The sequence below is a fragment of the Terrapene carolina genome, unplaced genomic scaffold (genome assembly GCF_002925995.2).
Source record: "Terrapene carolina triunguis isolate 2854851 unplaced genomic scaffold, T_m_triunguis-2.0 Scaffold62, whole genome shotgun sequence".
Lineage (NCBI taxonomy): Eukaryota > Metazoa > Chordata > Testudines > Emydidae > Terrapene > Terrapene triunguis.
This window is the reverse complement of record NW_020664413.1, coordinates 61,396,247-61,421,832: the sequence shown is the minus strand read 5'-3', so window position 1 is coordinate 61,421,832 and position 25,586 is coordinate 61,396,247. Positions and strand designations below refer to the sequence as shown.

At 43.7% G+C, this 25,586-nt stretch overlaps 1 protein-coding gene across 3 annotated transcripts in view; it reads right to left on the bottom strand.

The window, feature by feature from the left end:
- The window catches only part of MAP2 (microtubule associated protein 2), a 319,652-nt gene that overhangs the window by 177,857 nt on the left and 116,209 nt on the right, over positions 1-25,586 (bottom strand). For all 3 annotated transcript variants that reach the window (XM_026647705.2, XM_026647706.2, XM_026647707.2), the window contains exon 3: positions 2,074-2,140. The gene's annotated coding sequence lies outside the window, so the exon portion shown is untranslated. The remainder of the gene's footprint in view (positions 1-2,073; positions 2,141-25,586) is intronic.

Here is a 25,586-nt window from a genome sequence, read left to right as displayed (position 1 = left end):
ATATTATATAAAATATCCATTACAGGCAAGATTCTGGTCAGAAAATAATTATCAAGCATGTCAGAATGGCCTGATGACAGCCTGAAAAACATACTTGTTTTAGTTCAGAAATAGCATCTATCACTCAACTTTGATTGTACAGGAAGTCCAATTTCATTATGATCATAAATGAAAATATTAAACCAAAATTCACAGTGAAGCCCGTTAGCAGTTGCTGTTAGTTGAGAGCAAAGATCCAGAAGTACCATTGGGTTTACATGTTTTCTGACTCGTCCCAATATCTGACACCTGGAAACTGCACTGGAAATCTCAGGAGACCGGGCTTTTTCACAAAGTTTCCATTATTCCTGCTTTCACCCGGGGTGGAAATACCACAAGAACTCCCTTTCCTGCTGAATTTTGTGCATGTGTGTGTGGGGAGGAGATTGGGGGGCTTCTGATATCCCCAGAAGATACCATGAAACAGGATAATGAAGACATATGTGCAAGTGTGGACCTTAACCCTGCAAACACTTACACACATGCTTAACTCTAAGCACATGAGTAATCCCATAGAGGTTAAGCATATGTATAAGTATTTGCAGGATTAGAGGCTTAATTTTTAAAAGAAGTTAAACTTTTCTGAATTCTACACTGATTCAGGGTTTGGTTCAGCTTCATTTTTTTGAGCAAAGATTTGGATCTTTTCTTATTTCAGTCATTCGATCAGCACTGATATTGGCATAACCAGTCTCTTAACAGCTAAAAGGCCAATGGACTTTGTGTAAAGATTAGATGAATGAAATCCCATTACTTCTAGGAGGCTACTGTAGGTTTGTCATGAGATATAACTGCAGAAGTTAAGCAAAATGAACAACATGCTTCTGAATTTTGTTTGATTGTTGGAGTTCTCCAAAACATCTTTTTTTTTTTTTAAAGAAAGGTATTCATATAGACTTAAAGGACCCTGATCAATTTCATGACAACTGAGTGGATGCCCATTGGGAGGTTTGGCGTGGAAGATTCTGGGAGAAGTATGGCATATATAGGGGTTAATGAGTGATGATCATGCACATTATCTCCAGCCAAACAGGAGACACACAAGCAGTTTTGAAAAAACTTCCAAGTGACTTAGGACCATGAGTTCCATTGAAAAATCAATGTGATTTGTGTTCCTAAGACACTTAGAACCTATCAAAAATCCCACACAGTTTGCAAGGTCCTCATTCTGAGGGCCCTATCACAAAAGAGCTCCTTTCTCCAGTGACTTCTCCAGTAGGCCTCTATGCTATGCAGATAGTCTCAAAGGACTAAACAACAGAATCAAGAAAGAGAAGGAGAATATACATTCTCATTTAAGTTTCAGTAACAAAACATTCATAAATAGCAGATTCTGCTGCTTTTGTAGCAACATGTAGGAAGAGCCTCTTCTGTGCTGAATGACGTATCTAATAAATACAGGGAATGTGCTCCTTCAGTGTTGCCCCATATACCTGGTACATTAAAATTCCATGCACCAAAACCTAAGCCAAGGCATTTTCTGGCAGCAAGGTGGGGGTTAACAGCAATTTCCTCTGCCACCCATGAAAATGATAGAGTATTAAGCCATCTCTATGCTTCCAGGTCTGAGTTCTGTGATAGATCTTACCTGGCTAAAGCAAGCCAATGAATTTAACCCCATTCTTAGTATCATATGTAGCTTTCAGTTACACTAAAACCCATATGAAAAAGATTCCCCTTTCGAACGCTATTAACTCTCAGTGTGGATGGAGGATTTTGTACAGCTTTCATAGGGGTTCCAAATCCATGTAAGCAGGTAAACAGACGTTAGTATTTACCCCTTTGGGGGCCACTGTGGCTGAAATGACTGACCTGATGAGGTAGTCACCACAGATCAAGCAATCTAAGCTTATACATACATATTAAAAGTAACTTTTACAGTCTGCACTGAGATCAGATTTAATGCCCAAGTAAAGCTGTAACGTAGCACAGTATGACAGAATGAAGAAGCACATACGTTTCTAGAAGATCATATCAGTATGAACTCCATACTCCTATCTGTTTATAAAGATATTAAAAAATAATGTGCCTTACCTTTTTGATCTGTGGAATAAGCAGACCCCAATCAGTGCGCCTCGTCAGAGACAAAAGGCTGGAGAATCTGTTAAAATAAGCCAATAAAAAAAAAAGGAGTGATAATATTTTATTTTTGATGAAACAAGATATTTTCTTCAGCTAACGGGAAAAAAAACTAATTGTTTTTGTTCTACTAACATGGATACATATATAGAAACATATACACATACAGCATGTACTATATACACATCTTGAATTGATCCAATGTGCACTAATGCAGCACTTAATACCCAGCAGACTGAATTCGGAATGCTACAACACAATGGTGGTTTTCTTTTAATTTTCCGAAATCACACAAAGCTGACATTTTAAAAAAGAAAATCATTACCAGCTCATATGCTGCCATACCACAAAAGCCTATCCTTAACTAACTGCTGCATAATCATTCTCCCGGAGCATTATTATCCATCGGCTCGCTGCCTATCTCCAGACAGACGCAGTCTGCAAGCCACCAGCTTGCATCTACCATGTGTACGTTGGGAAAAGGAAAACGGCAAATTAGAAAAAGTCCCTGCAGTGGTGAAAAGGAAAAGAGGGCGAGTGGGAGAGGAAGAGGGAGCTCACTGGCCACAGAATTTTCGAGAAGGATGACAAGGCAGCCAGCTCCGCCATCATTCACTTACAATAGGATACTGCATTTGCGTCTGCTTAAGCAGTTTGTCAAGGGGTTTCTGGTATCAAATGCCTGACAGGCATTTTAATTGCATTCAGCCAAGTGTATCCCCGGGAATCAGGCCTCTAATCCTATGAATTTCATCAACGGGTTTCCTTTGTGCCACTGCCAAACACACACACACATGCACCCACTGCACACAGGCAGCAGCATGCGGTATTTCTGGAGCTATACCAGTCCAAATCCTACACGGGTTTTACGTACTGTACATTCTGAAAAGGAGGTCTCATTTTCTGCATTATGGAGGGGAAGTGTTTTTATTTTTCCGCTTTATTTTTCTATTTGGTGTTTCATTGTCAGCGCCGTTATTTGAGCCCCAGGTTTGCTTATTTCCAGCGACCGAGAAAGACGAGAAATTTCCAGCAGAGCTAATATGTTGTGAGTGGGGGACCTTTGTCACCAATATTCCATGGTTCAGCTTGCAACTAAACTCCTGTCAAACATCCAATTTTGCCTCCACTGCTGTACAGTTTACATATTGGGCTCAAAATCCATATGTTAGATCAGGAGGTAGATTAGATTAGGATAGATTTTTTTAAAAAGCCAAATTTTAACAGAATCAGATCAGGCGCTTCTGAATTATGACACACTATAAATTGAAAAAAGTGTTGAATAGAGTTTCAAAACTTGTCAAACTTGTTTTCCAGGAGGGGAGGGCAACTTCCTAGCAAAAAAGACAGAAGAAGAGATCAAACTTAATAGACTGAACTCCCGTGGCTATCTAGTGCCCAGGACTAAAATTTAGTTGATAAAAGTCTAATTTCTTTTTGAAACATCAGTTAAGGTGAACTGAAATCCCAATCCAGCAAAGCAGTTAAGCCCATGCCTGACTTTAAGCACATGGGTAGTCTCACTGAAGCCGGTGGAACTACTCATGAATGTAGAGTTAGGCACACATGCTTAAGCGTTTTGCTGGATAAGGGCGCAATTACGCATGTCAAATGGAAGATGAAGACAGTTTTAAACAACAAGTTGTTGTCCCTTTTCCTTGCAGAGTTAGACCCCATGGTATAACCCTATCTCTGGGGAGTCTGGTCAATGGAACAGAGGCCATTTCCCCCCAAAAAAGGTTTGTGAGGAGACCCAACAAGCCTCTTAAGTCTTGTGGGATGATGTGGGGGACCCAGCATGGTGCCTGGAGCTTCTGAAAAGGGCTGAGAAACATCCTAAGGTTCACTGAGGGGTGTCCCCTACCATAGAGTCCAGGAAGTCCAGAGGGAGAGGGGCAATGCCCTGCCTGATCTCCTCCTCCCAACCCCCTCTTCTCACCCAGTCCCCACTCCCTGTGGGCCTCCCGAGGTCCTTTTGACTCCAAGAGTCACAGCAGTCAGTCAGGTAAAAATAACTGGCACGCACCAATGCTTCCCCCTCTGCATTCTCCTGTGCCCATGAGCTGGCTCCAAGTGCCCACACCAGCCCATCTCTCCTCTTGGAATCAAAGCTGGCCTTAGGGGTGGGCGATTGGGGCAGTTGCCAAAGCAACCTGGGGGTGGGGGGAGGAAGTGAAAAATGTTTTCCACCCTGGGCGACAAAACACCTAGGGGTCAGGCCTTCCTGGAAGCCCTTCTTCCTCACAAATCACATCTCCAGTAAGAGGGAGGCATGAGGAAATGGAGGAAGCTAGTTTGATGGGGGCATGCATGGGACTGGGGTTATGGGAGAGCATGAGGGTATGGGGTGGAACAGGTGTCCTGCTAGAAGTTATGGGGGATGGGGGACTCCTGAAGCAGCACAGAGGCATAAGAGAAGCAAGCAAGGAAAGCACTAGGACTCTCCTGACTTCTCTTCCCAGCAAGCTTCCTGTGACTCATCAAAAGTGAGTCTCACAGCGGCCAGCTACAGGAGGTTCACCATCTGCAGAAGCCAGGGAGGCTCCAGTCTAGTGCTTCGCTGCCTTCTCCCGAAGGACGGAGCTGCTCTCCAGCTCCTCCACCTAGCCCCCATCGGCTAGTAAGCAGTACCCTCATGGTCCTCCAATTGCCCCCACAGCTCTGCTCCTCCACAGACTCCTCCAAAGCTCCTGGGGGGCCCATAAACATAAAACATGGGGGAAAGAATAGCAGGGACCCCTGAAAACCCTCCTAAAGACTGAACTGAGTGCAGATGGCTCTAAGAAGCCTCATTCATATGGCTCAGTGGGGGGGTCGATGGATTTGCCCAGGCAGTGTTCTATTTTGGGGCCCATGCTAGGACTTTAGAAGGCATGGTGAAGTCAGGCTTCCCTCCTTCAGTCCTCAGGAAATCAGGCAGCTTATAGCTTCCTTTGCTCCTGAGTTGCAGGTCAGAACTATTAAAAAAATTATGAACCTTTGTGCATGGGAAGTTAAGGTTGTAGGCCCAGATCCACAGTGAGTGCATATTGCCTTTAAAGAAAATTAGAGATCAGAATACAACCCTTTGGACACCCAGGAAATGCAGAATTAAGGTTGCACTTCTCAAACAAGGCACTCAAACCACCTCAACTCTGCCCAGGCCCGAGAAAAAATAACCCATTAAATCCGTCCATAGCAGACAGTTTCATTTCATCAGTCTTCACAAAAACCAGAGTGCCTCACACATAAAGCATGTAGTGGGTGTGCTCCCTTCCAGCTTTCCTTACAGTCACATGACGCACATATGCAAGAATTTCACAAATTCCTGACCAGACAGATAACATCCACAGTCACTATGAACCTGATCCAGCTAGATGCTGAGGGCATTCAGCATCTCATGGGGGGTGCTTATGTCCTTCCAGGATCAACCCCTATGATGCACGTATGCACCAATTCTCCAAATGTCATTAGACATAAAGCTGGTTTGTCTCCATAGATGATCCTCACATCCCAAGATAATGAAATTAGAGCACTTAAATGAGACGAGCAAAGGTTAGCATGGCGACAAATCATCATACTTAGCATTGGAGATGCGTATTTGTGAAGCAAATCAGAAAACCTATGCTCTGTCATACACATTTTCTGTACCCTACCCATAAAGAAGGAAAAATGGGAAGCTAGAATCTACGGGTACGTCTACACAGCATCTGGGAGGGTGCTTCCAAGCACAGGTAGAAAGAAGCATGCTAACTCTGCTCAAGATAGCATGGTATAGGACGTGGCTGCGGCACCTGAGTACAATCCTGCCTGACCTGCCCCTATGCACTCAGGTGGCTAGCCCCCGTCACTCATACCACATAGCTATTTTTAGCGCACTAGCTCAAGCAGGGCTTGTGTGTCTGTCCTGCACCCTCCCAGCTGCTATGTAGGCATACCCCATATAGGGGCAAGAAAGAGAGTCTGCATGTTTGTTCAGTGAAGACATAACTCGGCATTTTCTGGGTTTTTAGCTTTGTGATGGGGCATCCGCCCCACATGGGCACGTAAAGGGTTAACCTCAGCAGGGAGCAGGGGAGAGGAGTCCTCCGAGTGACCCACACCAGCGCAGCCAATCAGGGAGAAACTGCAGGGAGCAACCAATCCGGGCCCGGCAGGCTCAGATAAGAGGAGCTGCAGGGCAGGGCTGGGTTAGTTGCTGTTGGAAGCTCAAGGAGTGAGGACTGTTTCTAGCAGGGAGAGAGACCTGCAGCACCTTGGACAGAGCAACGGCTGGCGAAGACCAGGGGAGCAAGAGGGAGCTCCTGGCTGGCTGGCTGCTGGCACTGGGTAGTTGCATGCCCTGAGGCAAGGGTGAAGAAGGTGCAGGGGATGTGGGGAAGTGGCCCAGCGAGACACAGCAGCATGGTGAGAAGTTAAGGAGTTGCAACACGAGGCTGCTATCCACAGGGTCCCTGGGGTGGGTCCCAGAGTAATGGGCCCAGGTCCCCCCCAACACTCAATACCAGGGAAGTGGTGTGATTATTGGACTGAGACACTCACCCCTGGAAGGGGGAAACATGGATGGTGATGCCGGAGGGCTAAGTCACAAGGAAGATGCTGTGGTTCCTGAGGCTGCCAGAGGGGCTGCAGGCAGGCAATGGGGACAGAGTGATGGTGTGCGAACCATGGGTGGGAGGGCGTCAGCCTCAAGCTAATCCCCAGAGTAACCAGGAGGAGGCGCCGGACCAGTGCTAAGTGACGTGTCCCGGGATAAGCTTCTTTTTTAAATTTAGCTAATTTTTTATTATTATTTCTATTACAGTAGCAGCTAGAAGCCCCAGCTGAGCTCAGGGTCCCATTGGATTATTTCCCTCATTTTAGAGACTGGGACTAGAGGCAAAGAACAATAAATGACTTACCCAAGGCCACACGGGAAGTCAGTGGCAGAGTCAGGAATTGCACTCAGATTTCCTGACTCCCGGTCTGGTACAATTACCACAAGACCATCCTGCTATGCAAACTACTGCTGTCTGCCTGCACCCATCCCTTAACCTCAACAAAGGTTTTTGTGTGTGTGAATTTGGTTAACATTTTATGCAGTGCCTGAAGTGGCATCTAATATGATTTCAACTGTAAGTTAAAAGGAAGATGCCTTGTGAACAGAAAGTGTACCTTGGTGGTAAAAGCAGCCCCCAACAGGGCTGACTATTTTGTTTTCACACCTTTTTGGTTGATCATTTTAAGCACTAATGGAAGGATGGCTGCAGGGGCTGCTTCAGCCCCAAAGCTCCAGGGCACAGCTGGAATCCCATCACTGCCCGTTTCTCAGCCATAGTAAGAAACATCAGAATAGGCCCATTTTACAGTGCCCTGCAAGGGGGCCAGTTTGGGAGAGGAGCTGGGATTTCTCTCTCTTTCCATTAGGAGGAGGAAACTAAATGGAAGGCAATGAATTAATTCTGAGAGGCATCGTATGCACTGTACTGTGTCTGCAAAACCTTTCAAAGGGGCTCTGCAGTGAGGAAGGGTGAGGCAGGAGTCAGCATCACTAGGTATCTCCATGGTTACCGGTACAGTTCAGATAAAGTAGAAGTAAAGCAGTGATGGGAGACGGGGAGCTAGGAAAAGCTGCAGCCCGAGTTACCAGCTTCTGCGGGTACCAAGGAGCAGAAGATTAAAAACTCGTGGGAAATTTCAGGATTGAAAGAGGCCCTGGTTTTGTCTCTAGCCGCCTACTTTACTTTCTTTTACAGGGAATTGATGCACAAACAACTTATCTGCCCATCTCATGCTGCCAGTCTATCCGGGGCCTTCTGACTTGTGTTGTCCATTTCCTTTATACTGACTGCACCCTCCAGTTTTGTATCCTCAGCAGATTTTGTTATCTTGCTGGTACTTACATGCTCTTTCTCATAAGCTCTTGAGAAAATGAAAAAAACATCCGTATCATTATTCATCCTGGTGGCACTCCGCCAGTCGCCCATCTCCATTTCACAGTGCCTCCCTGCACATGGACATTTGGCCTTGGCTCTCTAAGCCAGTTCTCTATTCCCCCAATAGAATATCTGCAGACCTCATAGATTCGTTGTTAGCTGAGCAGAGTATTCTTACAAGGGATCTTAAAATCTAGGTAAACTTGTCCACCCTTTGCTCCCTGTCATCTCAGTTGGTTACTTCTTTTTAAACTGCCAGACAGATTATTCAGGCATGAGCTCCCTTTTGTGAATCCAAGCTGACCCTCGTCAACGAAATAATAACGTTCTAGGTATTTCTTACATCTATCTCTGATTTCCATTTTTTTCCTGTTTCATCTTTACTGCTGAAGTCAATACTAAAGATTTAAAACATTCAAACCCTCCCAAAAATGCTTCTCACAGGGTGACTGATGCCACATGGAATCTTTTGAAGCTATCAGACAAATATATTTATTTTTCCCGTCCATTTCTCTCACCAATCCTTTTATTAGAGGAAGAATCAAGACAGAAGTGAGTTTGCAGTAAGATATCAAAGATTATAGTGAAATTGTTTCCTTAAATGTCAGTTCATTTTGTACTTTCATTTACTGTGTAACCTAATGATGTTTTATTAATTGTCTTGTCATGCCTCATCCTGAGAGCTCTAACTTGTTGTTATTCTCTATCAAATTTATAAATAAAATATCTTTTAAAAGCATGAATCATTTGGTTAAATCAGACTTTAAATGAGCACAGATAAAGAAGTCCAATGCAAAATATACACATTATCTGTTCTGCTCCATCCCCGGATTCATGACAACATATAGTCCATCCCTATTCAGACCAGCACGTAAGCACGTGCTTGACTACAAGCATGTACTTAAGCTCCATTTACTTAATGGACGTTACAGGACTTAGCACATGTTGAAGGGCAGGACGCTTTCCTGAGTTGGAAATCATATTGCAAGCTTGTCATGGCATTTGATCTTGCATTGCATTATGCCAATAAACCAGTTTAAGCTGGCAACCTCTGCTCAGCAGCTGAGAATTTGGGATACAAAGTTCTCCACCTTTAAAATTATGCCTTCTTAAGACACAGTATCTATCCTGGGTAGTTAAGTATTTTCTTCCATATCCACCCGCTCACTCAAGAGATTAAAAACAAGTGGTCGTTCAGATGACTTGTGACTTACTTGACAGTGAGACCAAGTAAACCAGCAAAAGAAATTGAAATAACATGTAGTTACATCTACTTGAATTAGTTTGAACAATGTCTCACATAGCAAACTTTTATGTAACATAGGCAGTCAAGTAGAAATATATGCAAGAATTATCAGTAACTGGGCCGTGTAAGAAGGGAAGCCTGCAGTTTAGCAACTCTGAAATAAAAAAGCATCACAACTATTTAGTGGGGAAACTGCAGCAAAGAAAGGAGAAGTAACCAGGCAAAAATCACACACCACGTCACAGTTATAGATATGAACAGAACCCGCACCACGACTCAATAAGAAAGAGAAGCACATTTCTAACTTTAAGAACCTGAATAGTCCCATCAGCTTCAATGGGTCTGCTCAGGTCCTTAATGCCATGTAGATACTCAGGTATTTTGCTGAATTGGGGTCCTGGCCTCCTGACTTAATACAGTGCTCTGCTTGATGGACCAAGCTGCCTGCTTCTCTTTCTCCACGGGTCTCGATCCTCCCTTTAAAAAATGAGCATGCCAGCAATGTCAGTACTCTACTAAGTGTAAAGGAAAATCATAATGTTTCCTTCTTCTACTTTAACTGGTTCATTTTAGGACGCCAGGGCTCCAGAACCATTTGCTAATATCAATTTCCATTCACAGTTCAGGGCTCTGACTGACCCTCCCACCCCTCTGCCCCGCCCAATAAAGGAAGAGGTACCTGAAAATCTCTGGAATGTCAGCAAGCACAGATTTGTCTACTGAGAACTCTACAAGTAAACAACAAACAAGGAGAATGGAGGCCCTCCATCCCCCGAACAGGATGGCTGCTGCTGAGGACACTGTGTCTATGATGGCCTTGCTGGCAATAGTTGCTGCAGTTATAGACATCATGGCCACAATAACCACAACACAACTAAATCTTACCTCGATGAACTCCTTTCCATAAGCGTTGGCAGGACAGGTGAATGAAGCAGAAAGGAGAGCATCAGCAGGTTCAGAGAAGCCTCACAGATTTATCTTCTCTTAAATCTAAAGTGGCAGGGGGAAGGTCTCCCCATAATAATGTGAGAATTATAGGAGTACCTGAAAGAGCAGAGGAAGGGAAGCCAGCCCCTAGAACCACAAGCTCCTTTCAGAACACACAGGTCCCTGGTTTCTAAGCCAGCCTCAAATACCAAACCTGATTGTCAAATGTATCAGATTTACGGTAAAAGAAAAAATAGTGCAGGGCTAGCTCACCGGGGGGGGGGGGGGGGGGGGGATTTTCAAAAAAAATGTGGTTGAACAGAGATCCGGCCTTTAGAAGAGCAAGGGAACTTGCCAAGCAGAGAGGGTTCTGCTCAGTTTCACATCAGAGTTTGGTGAGATCCCAAAGCCACAAGAAGCAGAATTCAGAGTAGCAGCCGTGTTAGTCTGTATCTGCAAAAAGAACAGGAGTACTTGTGGCACCGTAGAGACTAACAAGTTTATTTGAGCATTAAAACCCACTTCATTGGATGCATGCAGTGGAAAATACAGTAGGAAGATATATACAGATATATATATAAGCAGAATGTTTTTTAGGTAGCGTTCAGTGAACTGAGCACCTGTTGTGTTTTACACCAAGTTTACTTCCCAGGTGTTATGTCTGCCTTACGTGCACTGAACTTATCCAATTACTGTGACTAACCTACTTACTTGGTTTATCGCTTCTATTCTAAGCTTATACTTTAACTTTTGGGACATATATATCAGATCTTATCAAATGGTTGAATGTGAAGTGCCCCAGCAAGGGAATTAAGGGAACACCTCATCCCAAATTGATCTCACGGGAGTGCACTGACTGTGGAAAGGATTTATTTAAATATTGAGTGCCTTTGATCCTGTATTTGTGCTGGGGAATTAATGAAACATTGGACAATACCCCTAACTGGATGGATGAACATGAACCATTTCTTTGTGACAGAGGGCATGTCTACACTTACCTCCGGAGCGATCGATCCAGCCGGGGTCAATTTATCGCGTCTAGTGAAGCCACGATAAATCGACGGCCGAATGCTTTCCTGTCGACTCCGGTACTCCACCGGAGCGAGGGGCACAGGCGGAGTCGACGGGGAAGCATCAGCAGTCGACTTACCGCAGTGAAGACACCGTGGTAAGTAGATCCAAGTACGTTGACTTCAGCTACGTTATTCATGTATCCGAAGTTGCGTAACTTAGATCGATTCCCCCCCCTCCCCCGTGTAGACCAGGACTATATGAAGCCTGTGTGTTAGCCTGGCACTGATGCACACCAAAGAGAGATCACCTGGGGGCAGTGCAGCTCCCCGTGGCTTGGTAGAAATTTGAGGGTTCCAATACCACTTTTAAAAATCGGTGCCAGTGGAAGACCCTGTTGTGCCACCACGTCTTACTGCTAGGGGGGCTCAAAGCTCAGCAGCTAGACCTCCCCTGTGCAGGAAGTGAGAGAGGAGGCTCTCCTCCCTGCAAGACATCACGGAAAGCTGCACAGGAGCTGAACAATATAGTTATACCCCCATGGATCAATGGAGTAGGGGAGAAGACAAATGCAGGTTATGGCGATAAATGGACAGTGATTTCTACCTTCCCCTATACCTCCAACTTCCTCCTCTTGCCCTGCCCCGATAGCCCCTTTCCCCCATGTCTCCTGCCTTCCTCACCCACCCTGCCCTCCCTACTTCCCCAGTCTTTCCCCTTGTTGCCCCAGCCCCATTCAACTTCCCCCACCCTAACACATTCTATAAGCTCAAACCCTGAGCTCATGAACACCAAGTATGAAGTTAATGCAAAAGAGTCACTTGTTCAACTGGATTGTTTGTTGTGTTCTTTGGTGCAGTCATTTGCAATTTGTGGGAGCAATTAGATTTCTCTGTTATTACCAATATGTTTGTTTAATATGGGCAAGGAAAACAATGTTTGGTTGTAAACAAGAAGCAGGAGAGGACATGTGGCTCTGGGAAGGTAATCCTCACAATACACAATGGCCCACTCAGTGCGCTCAGATGTATTACCAATACTCTAGTGTTGAGTTAGGCAAACTAAAAAGATTACAAGTTAGGAGACAATATACAGGCATATCTTTGACATACCAGGTTAAAAAATGTGACGTTTGTGGAGTGTGGGCTCCCTCTCTCCTTTCAATTGAGTTACTACTTTGTGGTATGGGAAAAGTAGGATGCCCGTTAAAATAAATAATTAATAATTAAAATAATGGATATTGGTGGAGCTCCCAACATGGATGGTGTCTCCCCAGCCCATCCCCTCCTGAACTTTTGATTGGTTTAGTTTTATTTCTAGTGTTAGGTGTTTGATTATTGTTGTCTTTTCATTGTGATATAGTATGCTTGGTAATAAGTTAAGTTTTTATATGTATGTTATGTGTTTTTATGTTTTTGCTTTAACTTATCTTTTTGTGCTCTTCTTTCCCCCAGAGCCTTCTCCTCAGTATTCCCTGGAAGTCTGGCAGGTGGCAAGAAAATCAGAAATCTGGGGAATAAATGTCAGACATTTCATCTGTAGATTCCCCGCCCTCATGGGCTTCTGTATGGGGGGGATGGGATGGAATACAGCAAGTGACAAACATTTCATCACCAATGGGTAGGGATTAGTCATATTCTTCTCTGGTAGGTAGGTCCTATTCCCATATAGATTTCTTTTTGATCTCCAGAGTCTTGGCTAATTCTGCAATTCACTCCTCCATTAACCACAATTTCTGTCTGTGAGTTTCCCTCTATAACTTTTCAAATAGCAACAGATCAAGGTAAGAAACAGCCATGCAGATGGAGATTTAATTCTTCACTTATTAGATTCCCCCTTTCAGAATTTTTATTGAAAAATAATTTGGCCTGTTCCTCAAAACAAATGAACCCTCAACATCTTCTCGCAGGCTTTTGTGGGAGACACTCAAGGCCTAGTTGAGAGGTTGAGTTATAATTTTGCATTTGCCAAGAAGAGAGAATGTGGAGAAAATGACACCCCTTGAGATTTGTCTTATGTCACAGCCCCATCTCCAGATTTTCTGCAACCTCTGATTAACTGTAGATATGAACTCAATAAGCTGCACTCGGTGCACGCTGAATTTGCCATATTTCAACTCAGGCAGAATTTTTAGGAATTGGGAGAAAAAGTTGGCAAGTTGCTGGCATACCACCTAAGACAAAAGACATCTGCATGTAGAATCACGTTCAGCCATGATAAACATGGTAAATTATGTTGATCATCTAGAAGTATTAATAATGATTTTTTAATTTCTATAAAGATCTGTACAAATTGAACATAACTCCTCCAAAGAGGCTTTAGATCAGCTTTTCAAAAATATTACATTACTGCAGCCCAGCATCGAAACCTGGCCATGCCCCTTACAGAGGATGAGTTAATTGAGGTGATTAAGAATAGAAATATAGAGTAAACCTCCAGGTCACATGGCTTCCCTGCCAAATTCCATAGACACTTCTTGACCTCCTCTCACACAGGACACTTACAATATTTAATAAGTCACCCCATGGAGAAGTAAACCCTAATATAAGTTATTCCTAAACCAGGAAGAGATGCCACACTAGGTTCCAATTGCAGACCATTTTCACTTATTTATAGTAATGTCAAAATATTGGTCAAAGTTCTGGCAATGAGATTGGAGAAGGATTTGGATTCTATCACACACCCAATCAAGTTGGGTTAATCAGAGGCCATCATAGCTTTGATAACCTTCAACAACTTATTGATATTCTGGCAGTGAAAGATGATGACCCCGGACCACAAGCCATATTAGCCTTAAATGCAGAAAAGGCTTTTGAGAGAGTGGGCTGGAGGTATAGGTTTTATACCCTATAAAAATTTGGATTTGGAGAAGGAAATAGTTTTTGGATCCAAATATTCTCACCCAGCTCCCAGGGGGTTGGACTAGATGATCTCCTGAGGTCCCTTCCAACCCTGATATTCTATGATCACAATCAGTGATGTGACCAAGTGAATAGGGAAGTATTATTCACCCTTTCCCACAATACAAAAACCAGGGTCACCTGATGAAATTAAGAAGACAGCAGGTTTATTACAAACAAGAGGAAATACTTTTCACACAACACACAATTAACTTGTGGAACTCATTGCCGTTGGATGTTGTGAAGGCGAAAAGTATCACTGGGTTCAAAAAAGCTGGGTGGGCAAGACAGGGATGGATCTCCCCAAAATTGCCCTGCTCTGTACACTTACCCTGAAGCTTTGGTACTGGCCACTGTTGGAGACATGATACTGGGCGAGACAGACCAGTGGTCTGACCCAGCATGGCAGTTTTTATGTTCTTATGACCTTGGATTCCTTCAGCCTCTTCTGGTACTAGGCAAGGGTGCCCGCCGTCTCTAATACTTATTTATTTGTCTCTTGAGCCTCCAGAAATAGCTATATGGGCTTCTCCAGGGGTCTGAGGCATACAACTTGGTTCCATGGAATATAAATTAATGTTATATGTAATTAGTGTACATATCCAAACCAGAAACCACTATTCCAGCCCTCCTGTAGCTAATTCAAAGATTCAGAGCAATATCTTGTTACAAAATAAATTGGGAAAAATGAAACCTGTTGGAAATCTCCTGGTTGTCATGTAGTGGGGTTTTTTCTCAATGGAATTTCCATATGCAAACTGATGCAAGGAAGCACTTAAGTATAAAGTTACCAAGAAACATTAAGAAGCTAGTGAAGATACATTTAGATGCTGTACTCTCTCAAAAAACTAGAGATACTAATAGGTGGCATCCACTCTCCATGAGCCTGGGGAGAGAGGGGTGAGGATTAATGCAATAAAAATGAATATTCTGCCTAGACTCCTCTATATTCTAAGTGACTTGCTTGTATACCACCCCCGCATCTTATTTTAGAAAATGTAATAACATTATTAGTCTGTGGGGGCCTGGTCAATGCCCACAACTATCACTTTAAAAACACCAGCTCCTTATAGCCAAGGGCCACGGAGGGGAGGGCTCACAGACCTACAAAATTACATGAAGGGCCAGGGCTATCCTAGGGAAGAGGTATCACTTTCATCCTCACTGTCATGCAAAAATCACCTATCTGGACCAACCTAAACTTAGAAACTGAGGGGGGGGGAGGGAACCTATAATTTGGAAGAACTGGCAACATATATATTTTCCAGTTAGTCACGGATAAGAGCTTTGTCTCTTTTCTAAATGCAAGCAGTGATATGACCTACCACGCTCAGCGGAGTGGCAGTTGTACCAATTTGATCCAGATGTCCTAAGGCTTCCAGAGGCCCCAGAGCTACTGGGAACCTTGGAAATGGTTCATAAGCTCCGCAGGCCCATGTCCACTATATGTGCTTTACTAATGAAGAGGAACGCCACAGGTCTGGAGTTCTTTGCGAAAACATGGCCAGGGGAATTATCGCAGCCCTTGAAAGAACCTCAGTGGTACAGCAGAGGAGGGAATTTTAAAAATGCTCCTGAGGACCTCAGGCTATGCCTGATACAACAGAATATTCTATTCAAAATATATTGGACACCACAGAGGTTGTGAAAGATGGGGCCTTGTCCTCTGATGTTTGTTAGTGCTGTAATAAAGAAAAGAACTGTGGTACATATAGTATGGGGCTGTTCGTCAGCCAGCTGTGGAAAGAGGTGGACACAAGAGTGAAAACAGTGCTTGGCCTTCAGCAATCAAACCTCAGCTGAAAATTATATCCTAGGGTTAGATATCTGCTATGCTGGGTTTAATTCCATTGCAAAGACTTCGGTTGTTACCAAGCACAGAAATGGAGGAGTAGGCCCCAGAATAGGGCAGTGGTATTCGAACCTGTCTGAGTTAGCAGTGAAAGAAAGAAGAGCTTATTGACAGAGAAGCGATTATATGAATTCAAAGAATTTGAACCCTCTTCTTAATACATTTGGATGAAAAATGCTGAGCTAGCTCAAATAATGCCAGACTTCTATTCCACCTGACCTCTCCTTTTTTCCCCTCCCTCTTCCCATTCCTACCCCAGTCCTCCCCTTCCCTTTATTGCCTATTTGTGTGGATTTTTTTTTGTATTGTTACCTTCACCCTCATATGTTATGTCTGTGTAGTACTGTCTGTCCTTGCAACTTTGACAAGTCATAAAGTTGCGTAATTGCATAATTATATTGACTATCCTGTGAAGTGTGTGGTATTTGGTAACATGCAATCTGTAAGTCATCTAACCTTTTTGTATTTTGTTTCTTTATGAAAATTAATAAAATTTAATAAAAAACTAGCTCATTTTATACCTGATTCATTACCAAAGCTTTAATTCTACCATCAAATTCCCCATCAATGTCACAATTAGAAGCAACATAGTAGATTTAATATTCTTAGAAAAATATTTGGATTAAGGATAGTAGAATTTTTTAAAGTTATGGTTAAACTTTAGCTCAAAATTTCAAATGTCAACAATTCTGATTCCTGCCATAGGTGCTGGAACTAGGAGTGCTGGGGGTTCTGCCGCACTCCCTGGCTTGAAGTGGTTTCCATCATATACAAGATTTACAGTTTGGTGCAATGGCTCTCAGCAGACCCACGATACAAATTGTTCCAGGACCCCGATTCCTGCTGTCAATTTTTAGAAATAAAATCAAGAAATGGTGGAAATTAAAAAAAAAAGGGGGGGGGAGCGAGGACCCAAAATTTTGAATAAAGTTTTGATTCCCCCCCCAAAAAGTCCCCCGTTTTTTAGACCAGCTCCAATTTAGAATGTGATTCAGCCTTTACCTTTTGTCTTTACTTTTCTGTGAATGTCTACATAAAAATATTACTTAGCTTCTCTGTAGCACTTCATATCTTCAAGGTGAAATCACAAATTAACCACACACTACACAGCAAATCAGCAGTAGAACAAGGATTAAAAAGAAGAGTTCCTGGCCCACCATCCTATGTTCAGTCCACCGCACCACGAACCCCTGTGAAAGTGCCTTGATGAACACTTCACTCTAATCCCATATACACAGCCTCACACATCCTACTGATGATTCCTTTCATGGATAACTTTGTTGTATGCATTTCTCAATGGACTTTCACGGTTACATTTGCTTTGAAATTCACATAGTAGATTCTGCAAGCTAATGCATGAAATTCTCGAGATTGATTCCTGTCTTTGTCACCATAAAAGCAAATTTCCTGTGATTAACATAATGAGACTGATTCCCCTTTTGCTTACACATGTGGAAATCATGAGAAACTACACCAGTGTAAAATGGGTCTGAGTGGAGACCCAGACCTGAAAACTTAATTGCAGTTTTCATTTCCCATGCTCTCAGAGTGCCAAGCAAAATGATTTTCAAGCTATTTGTACATAAGAATGACTTCACCTGCCTCCAGAACACAGTTGCCTCTAGGGTGAAAAGCAGCAGCTGTTTAACAACACGATGTAACACTCAACAAGAGTTTAGGGGAGGAAGTGAAGAATATCGTACCCAACTGAAATTAATAGGGATATTTTAGGAAGGTAAAACATAATCATAGTCAAATGTCATTCATTAGAATGGGATGGAAGTCGTGAGAGTCATTAGGATAAATGGGGTTCTGGATAAGTGAGGGACTTTTGAACATATTTGATATACATCGGAGAACAGGATCTTCTTTTGGATGAAGAAGTCCTTTGGCTAATTGAGGCTTGGATAAAGGACTTAATCTGAATACTGCCAGGACACGAGGGTTAGCACTCCCACTCTTTCAAAAATTGCCTTGAGATTAGTACAAGTGGCCTGGATATTGGTATTATATGTATTCAAAAGACGGCACCCTTCAGCAGAATAATGACCCCTAAAACTACGCAAGGACATTGGTTGAATAATGACCCAGAGATAAGAGAGAGAGAAGCTTTCTGAATCATTAATTCCACTTCCTGCAGCACTGCACATGGGATTGCCTTGGAAACCTTCCATCCCGACACTGACCAAAGAAAGCACTGGGGGCAGCGAGTATCTTATCGCTCAAAAGACCTGGAGGTAGATTCGTTACTAGACTCCTGAGAGATGTAGAACAAAAAGGCACAGCGGTGGCATTAAGACATCTTTGCACCATCCAGATTCTGCCTGTTACGTGGGCTGGTGTGGCCTCCGGCAGAACTTCAGAGTAGCCTTAGAGGCTGCTCCAATTTAGAGAAACCACTGGGGTGTTCTGAAACCCAGAATCTGAAACCCAGAATCTGAAACCATGGCACAGGCGTCACTCCATCTAGTTCCCCATAACGACACTGGGGGCTGGGAGGGGTGCAGCATAAGACTGCCTGACAGCCCTATGCAATCATTCCATCAGAGAATTTTCCTTCTGGCTATGGGGCTCCATTTTTAATGCCAACGCACAAGACAGGGGCTAGGGCTGGCCCGTGGTTTTCCAGAGTGTCATGGAGACACCAAGTTCAGATGTGGCAGCATGATTGTGTCACACATCTGGCAATCCCCCCCTATCCAGCCAATCCAGGTTGTGCTGTTTTTGGAGGAGGCTGTTTTCTGACCACTTGGGTGCAAGATGAATATGATGTTGCAGCACCCATGAAGAAACTGGACTCCCCATCCCCTTATAGAGAAGGAAAGGGAATATTCAGGGCCTGGTCAGCCCTGAGATTTAGCAAGATTCAAGAGCCGCGATGTGGAACCTGTTTGGAAGACAGGGTGTATAGCATGGGGTAACAGGATGAAAAAGGACTGTAACCAGAATTGTGAATACATTTTGGGTGTTATATTTAAGAGAAATGGGTTATGTGAGAGTGCATTCTGACCTCATTCAGCAGGCAGTTTCGCTGAACACCCTGTTGGATAAGAGCTCTCCAGTAATGGTTTTAAACAAGGACATTGTTCTAATGAAATCTAAATTGTCATTTGCCCTTTTTTAAACCTTATAAAGCATTAGAATAGGACTACTGTTGCAAGCTGGGTGAAACCTTGTTGCGGGTTGAGTTAAAACCTCATTCAAACTGATCTGTGACCACACCCTGCACTCAAGATAGTTGTAAGAAACACTTAAGGGGCCACAACTAAAATAGGGCCTAATAGAGTCTACCCAGAAACTCGCACTATATAGGCAGGGGGTTCCATTGGGTATTGTGACCAGGTGTGGAGGGGCCAAAGGAGAACAGACAGACAGAAATGGAGAACAGACAAGAACACAGAGAGAGGCAGAGGCAAGAAGAAGCCAAGCAGTAACCTGTGAGCAACGTGTGACCCTTGAAAAAGCTAGAAAGTGTGTTTTGGGGCTAAAGAGACTTGGGGCTGTAAGCTAAGAACCTTCTCCTTTTGTTTTTGGACCCTCTCAGGTTTGGAGGGGTCAGACTTCATACATTCCTTGTAAATTAAAAAGATGGCATAAAAAAATACCAGACTCCATCAACTTCTACTTCCAACTAGAAAACCCCCAGTGCCCTGATATTTGACTAGCCACTTGGGTCGAAAACGGGCAACACTATTAACGAACAGCCAATAGTCAGTGTTACTCCATGCCTTTGAGGACACACTGCAAGTGGCTGATATCAGATACTTTAATTTAAATTGCCAGCCTGAGCTCATTCTTATGTGCGTCGATTGAATGCAGATGAAGACAGTGCAAGCCTCAACAGTACAAACAAACTGTACCTTATCAGGATACTAATCTCAGACAGAGCTATTTTCATTGATAAATTTAAAAGGTTCAGCTACAATGGAGTTGGGCCCATTCTCGTTAGCTGAGCCCAAAGCCTTCAATTTTGCAAAAGGCAGTTTTTTCGGAGAAGTCAAGCTGCAGAGAAGCAGAAAAAGGGTACTTGAATTTTATTATCTTGCTGTCTTATTATTGGAAAGATGTTCAGATATCTCCACCACACTTAGCAGAAAGCTTCCATGCTTTGAATACCTTTTCAATAGCTCCTCTAAAAACTGATAAGTAATTCAAAGGTGTTGTTTTTGTCATAAATAATAAATAGCCATCAATCCGCAAACTTTGGGGAAAACAAGAAGTTTTGTAAATTTCCTAGCAGAATAATCCCATCTGCTTTTGCAAAGCACTATTCTGGGCGTGCTGTTCCAAATATGGGCGTATGGCAGAGTGTAACATCAAAGATACATATATACACCGGAGGAATTTTTCAGAAACATTAAATATCGACCTAACTCAGCTCGCATCGAAGTCCATGGGAAGTTCACAAATCAGAAGTGTTCAGTGTTTCTGAAAATCCCTCCTCAAATAATTACACAGGACCAAGCTCTTTCAAGAGGAATTTCCTGAACTCTCTGTAATTTTTAAAAGAATTGAGAAAAAATGCAACCAGCATGCACAATATTACACAATAACACAATGCAAAGGCAACTTCACACAAAAGGGCAACAAATAGCACAGAGAAAGACAATATATAAATGTTTATTGCTAGTATATTCATTTACAGTCCTATTAAGATTACAGTCCCAACTCTACCATCTTTACTCATGCTGAGTTGCACCGTACTCTGTGGTTATTCCCACTGAAATCAGTGGGACTGTGTGTGTCTCATGCTGGTACTCGGCAAAGGGAAGTGGTAGAATACAGGCTTTAGGAACCCACTCTTGGCTACATCGTACAATTATTAACACATTACTATCATACAAGGAAGTGAACATTTCAGAAGGCAGAGTTAAGTTCTGCATTTCCATTCTTTTAAATATTTGGGATCTTTGGTTAATGTACATTTAATGTTAAACACTCTGGCTTTCAGGTGTTAAGTTAGATAAATATTTACAACCTTGACTCAAGCTTAACTAAATCTTCATCTGGGGACCTCTCTTAAGAAAGGTAGCTCAATGATACACTGATGTACAATACTGGCTTGAAAGCTTCTTGACAGCAAGGTTAGAGCTTGGAAGCTCTGCAGTAGCTAGATTATTACCTTCCAGCCAAGCAAAACCCTAAATAAACTTTGAACGGAGCCCCACATTAGCTCCTCCCCACACAAGCCATGCACTCTTTGTTCTGTCTAAGTCATGTCTGCTATCTCTGGACTGGGAACACCGTGGTGGGATGAGAGGTATGTGAAAGGCAGCCAGAGAGATGTAAAGCATCCAGAGGGGTAGTCAGTCTGGACCAGATTTTCAAAAAGATCTCAGCATCCATAACTGGGGCCAGATTTTCAGAACAGTTCAGTTCCCATTTATGCACCAAAATATGTGGCTTCTTTTTAAAAAAAAAAAACCAGTACACTGAGCACTGAGCTCTTTCCAAATTCTGGCCATAAATGTTACACTGGAAGCTGTTGGACTCTGGTCAATTTTGAAAATGGGAGCTGAGCGCTTTTGAAAATCTGGCCCCAATTGTGGGTGCTAAACACTTGAAAATCTGGCCCTGAGCTAGTCTGAAAGTCTGCCCTCTGATTGGATGGTGTGGGAACGTAGCGAGGCGGAGTGGCCTCCCTCTGAGGCTGACAGGGAGGAAGCACTCCTCGCCCTTTGGTGGGCGGAGCCAGGCTCGGCCTGGCCCTCACACTGGAAGCAGAGGAGTGGAACAGGAAGTATAAGAGGCGGGGCCTCCAGTTCAGTAGAGTCAGAGCCAGATGCCCCTGCCTTGCTGCTAGCCCCTGCACCAGGGACTAACCTGTGCAACCCCTGCCCCTAGAGGGGGACCCCGAGGGAGGGGAGCTGCTAGGACTGCCGGCGGCCTAGTACCCCAAGGAGCTGCGGGGACTGCCGGCCGCCAAGGAGACTGAGGATCCACAAGCAACAGAGCCCTACGAACAGGCAGGGGTAGGAAGCAGCAGAGGGAACTAGACATTAGTTCGGTTGTGTTGCTGAATGGAGACACCGTGTTTCGGGAGGATCCCTGCTGACCCAGTGGTGAGACCATTTGCCACTGGTAGGGCCCTGGGCTGGGACCCAGTGGAGTAAGTTGGGCTCTGGGTCCCTCTACCTCCTGCTGCCAACCCCACCCCTTGGGTGGCAGCCTCCCCACCTTAGGCCGGACAGCCTGTCGGTGTTTGCTGTCTTCCCCAGCCAGGCAGCTGGGTCATAGACTGTTACTGATCGGCCCTGCCCAGAGGGCTTGAGCCGAACTCTGTCTGCCCCAACCTGAGAGCTGGGCTGAAGACTGCTAATTGCCCTGCCCCACCCCAAGGGGCCACGACCCTAGACTCTTTACTGGCAGGGACTGTGCTAATCCCCTATCAATTGGCTATCAGCCACTAGGTGGCGTAGTGAGGCAATTGGCCTCCCTCCAAGGCTGACAGGGAGGAACCACTCGAAGCCACTACAAGGGAGAGAGCAAAGTTGCCGTGGTTGATAAAGCAAGAGATGTTGGTTAAAGATGGGGAGGCTTCTTCATTTATGTTTTATTGTGGAACATCAGCTCCCTCAACTCAAGGCTGCTAGAACACGGTCTCTCTCACACATATGAATGTTATGTAGTATTTATATTATGGTAGTGTACACCGACCCCGCTTAGGATCAGGACCCCACTGTGCTAGGTGCTGCACAAACATAAATGGAGAAATGGTCCCTGCCCTGGATATATTTGGCCAGATTCTCTGCTGTATTCCTTCCCCTGAGCACAGCAGAGAGGGAAATGGAGGCTGTCATGGAGCCAGTTACAGCTCCTTGATCCTTTCCCCAGCCCTGGCCTCCGTTGATGTTAGAGCAACATGCAGGTTGCTCTAGCTTGCACTGTTATATTTCCCTAGGGGACCACCTTTCCACTGAAGGGCAGCTGAAGTGCACCACTGCATCTGCTCTGCAAGCTATGAGAACCATGGTATAAGAACTTGCTATGCTTTCTGGGGACTTGCCCACACCATGTGTATACTCAGCAGGGAAATTAGGGTTGGGTTTTGCTCTCTTTCTGTTGCAGGAGCAGTGCAACATCCATGCAGTGGGCCAGAGAACCTGTCCCATTATATGTATTCCAAAAGCAAAAACAAACGCTTTCAAAAAATCAGTGAACATTGTGGAATGATAGTTTAGTTTCCTAGCATATTATTTACAAACCCCAAGCACTTCAAAGCAAGGAAATTAATAGTTAAGGACATTGTAAATCTTACAGCAACCCATAAAATTATTCATATCGAGCATCAAGTTTGCATATTTCAACACAGTACAGTGACCTTAACTCTGACCCAAAATGACCACTGTTGTCTCAAAATTTAAACACAAGACAAACCCCTTTAAAGAAGTTACATTAAATATATATGTTCAAATTAGTGGCATATATACCACTATTATGGTAGTAATAGTATTACTATTCTTTACTATGCCCGAAGAATCTCAACAAAGCCACCTGAGCTCTGACCCAAATTGGATGTGGCATATAGTATATGAAGCACGGAAGTCAAGACATCAATAAAGTGGAGCATCAGACCCTTAATATACAGCTCGATCTTGCAGCCCTTACTCGCATGAATACAGGTTGCAAGCTTGGACCCATATGTTTGTATTATTCTTGCTTTCTAGGCAAGAATAAGTTAAAATTACAGAATTTGGCCAACTTGAAACATATTTTAAAAACATTTTATTGCTTACAGCCAAGCATAAAATATAAATCCTCTGTCTGAATGAGCTCTCGTAGGACAACAGATTAGTGAGAAAGAATTGCGTTTTCATTATAGGATTTATTCTCTTTTCTTTGTATGTGCTTTGTTTTTAAAGCACAATCACTGAATACATTTTCACATGGACAAGGAACATTATTCCCTCCTCAATTTAGCTTATTTCTTATTCTCTACTATGTGGAGACTTATCGAAGGGATGAGAAATGTGGAGAATAAAAGAAATGATTATTCTGTCCCTCCATCTGATTTTTCAGAGACAAACTTTAAAAAGTCATGGATTAAAAGACTTAGCTTTTCACCAGCATCACTGTAAATAGTTCTCTAAGGTCTTGAAGAATCAGGCAGAGACTTGTTTATATTAATATTAAAAGGGACGGTTTTGGATGCCTCTGCTAACACTGAATAGTACCTTATTCCTTAAGTAGTCTCACTGAAGTTTGAAGCACTGATTCTCCATTACCCTACATCTTGGACCTGAATCTGCTTTACACTAAGGCCTCTTTACACCACTCGAGCTCTGGTTAAAAGGCCTTAAAGTGAGTGTAAATTACACAGCCAGAATAGTGTAAAGAGGCCTTAATATAAGGAAAATCAGGCTCATTGTGGACTCATTTGCAGAAGTGTAAAGAGAATACAAAGTGGGGATAACATACTACCAGATCAGACTGGTAAAATGGTGTAAGTCTGTGATTTTCAAACAGACCTAAGAGAGGTAGGCCCCCATTTACTTTTAATAGGAGATGAGAGCCAAATTCCCTATGGTCCTAGCAAATATCCTATGACTAAACAAAGTGCAAGGCAAGAGAGAAATAGACCCAAAGAGACCACTCATTATTATCATTGTTTAATGTTTATATTGCAACAGCCCCTAAAGGCCACAGCTAGGTCATGACCCCATTGTGCTAGGTGCTGTACAGACATATAATAATTGATAACCTCTGCCACAAAAGAGCTTACAATCTAAACGCAGCCAGGTGCTATATAATGTGAGTAAGGTAGAAGAATCTGGTGCCAAACAAAATAATAGAGAGGAAAGATGGTCCAGTGGTTAGGGTACTGTGACTTGGGAGACCTGAGCTCTATTCTCTGCTCCACCACAGACTCTGTGTGACCTTGGACAAGTCAGTCTCTCTGGGCTTCAGTGCCTCGTCTATAAAATGGGGATAACAGTGCTTCCCTACCCCGCAGTGATGCTATGAAGATAAATACGTACGAGACTATGAAATGCTTAGACATGATGGTGACTTATATGGCTGTATAAGTGCCATAGATAGATAATAATGGTACTTGATCTATACACATGGTGATCTGAAGGACAGTGGGACAGGCTTTTTCCTCATTAAAAACACTGAAAGCAGGCCCAGGCCAAGAGAACGGCTTTCACATACACAAAGCAGCACTGTGCACCGAACACCTGTTGGATATGGCTTGCTCAGTCCACTGGGAGAGAATTCACATTTGGGAAAACTGTGTGAGCCTTTGCTAAGGTTTGATATTTTCTGCAAGATGTCATCTGTTTAGAGCATCAAGTGACTGGGAATTCTAGAAATAACTCATGCCAAGTGTTTCTGAAACTGTGTCCACTGTATATATCTTGGCACTGTAAATCCAGTCATCTATGTTTAACCATTGTGGCACTGTGAAACACATACGTTGCCAGGGCCGGCCCCAGGGTTTTTGCCGCCCCAAGCGGCAGGAAAAAAAAAAAAAGCCGCGATCACGATCGGCGGCACTTCGGCGGCAGTTCCACCGCGCCGCTTTCATCTTCGGCCAATTCTGCGGCAGGTCCTTCCCTCCGAGAGGGACCGAGGGACTCGCCACCGAATTGCCGCCGAAGAGCCCGACGTGCCGCCCCTTCTCCTTGGCCACCCCA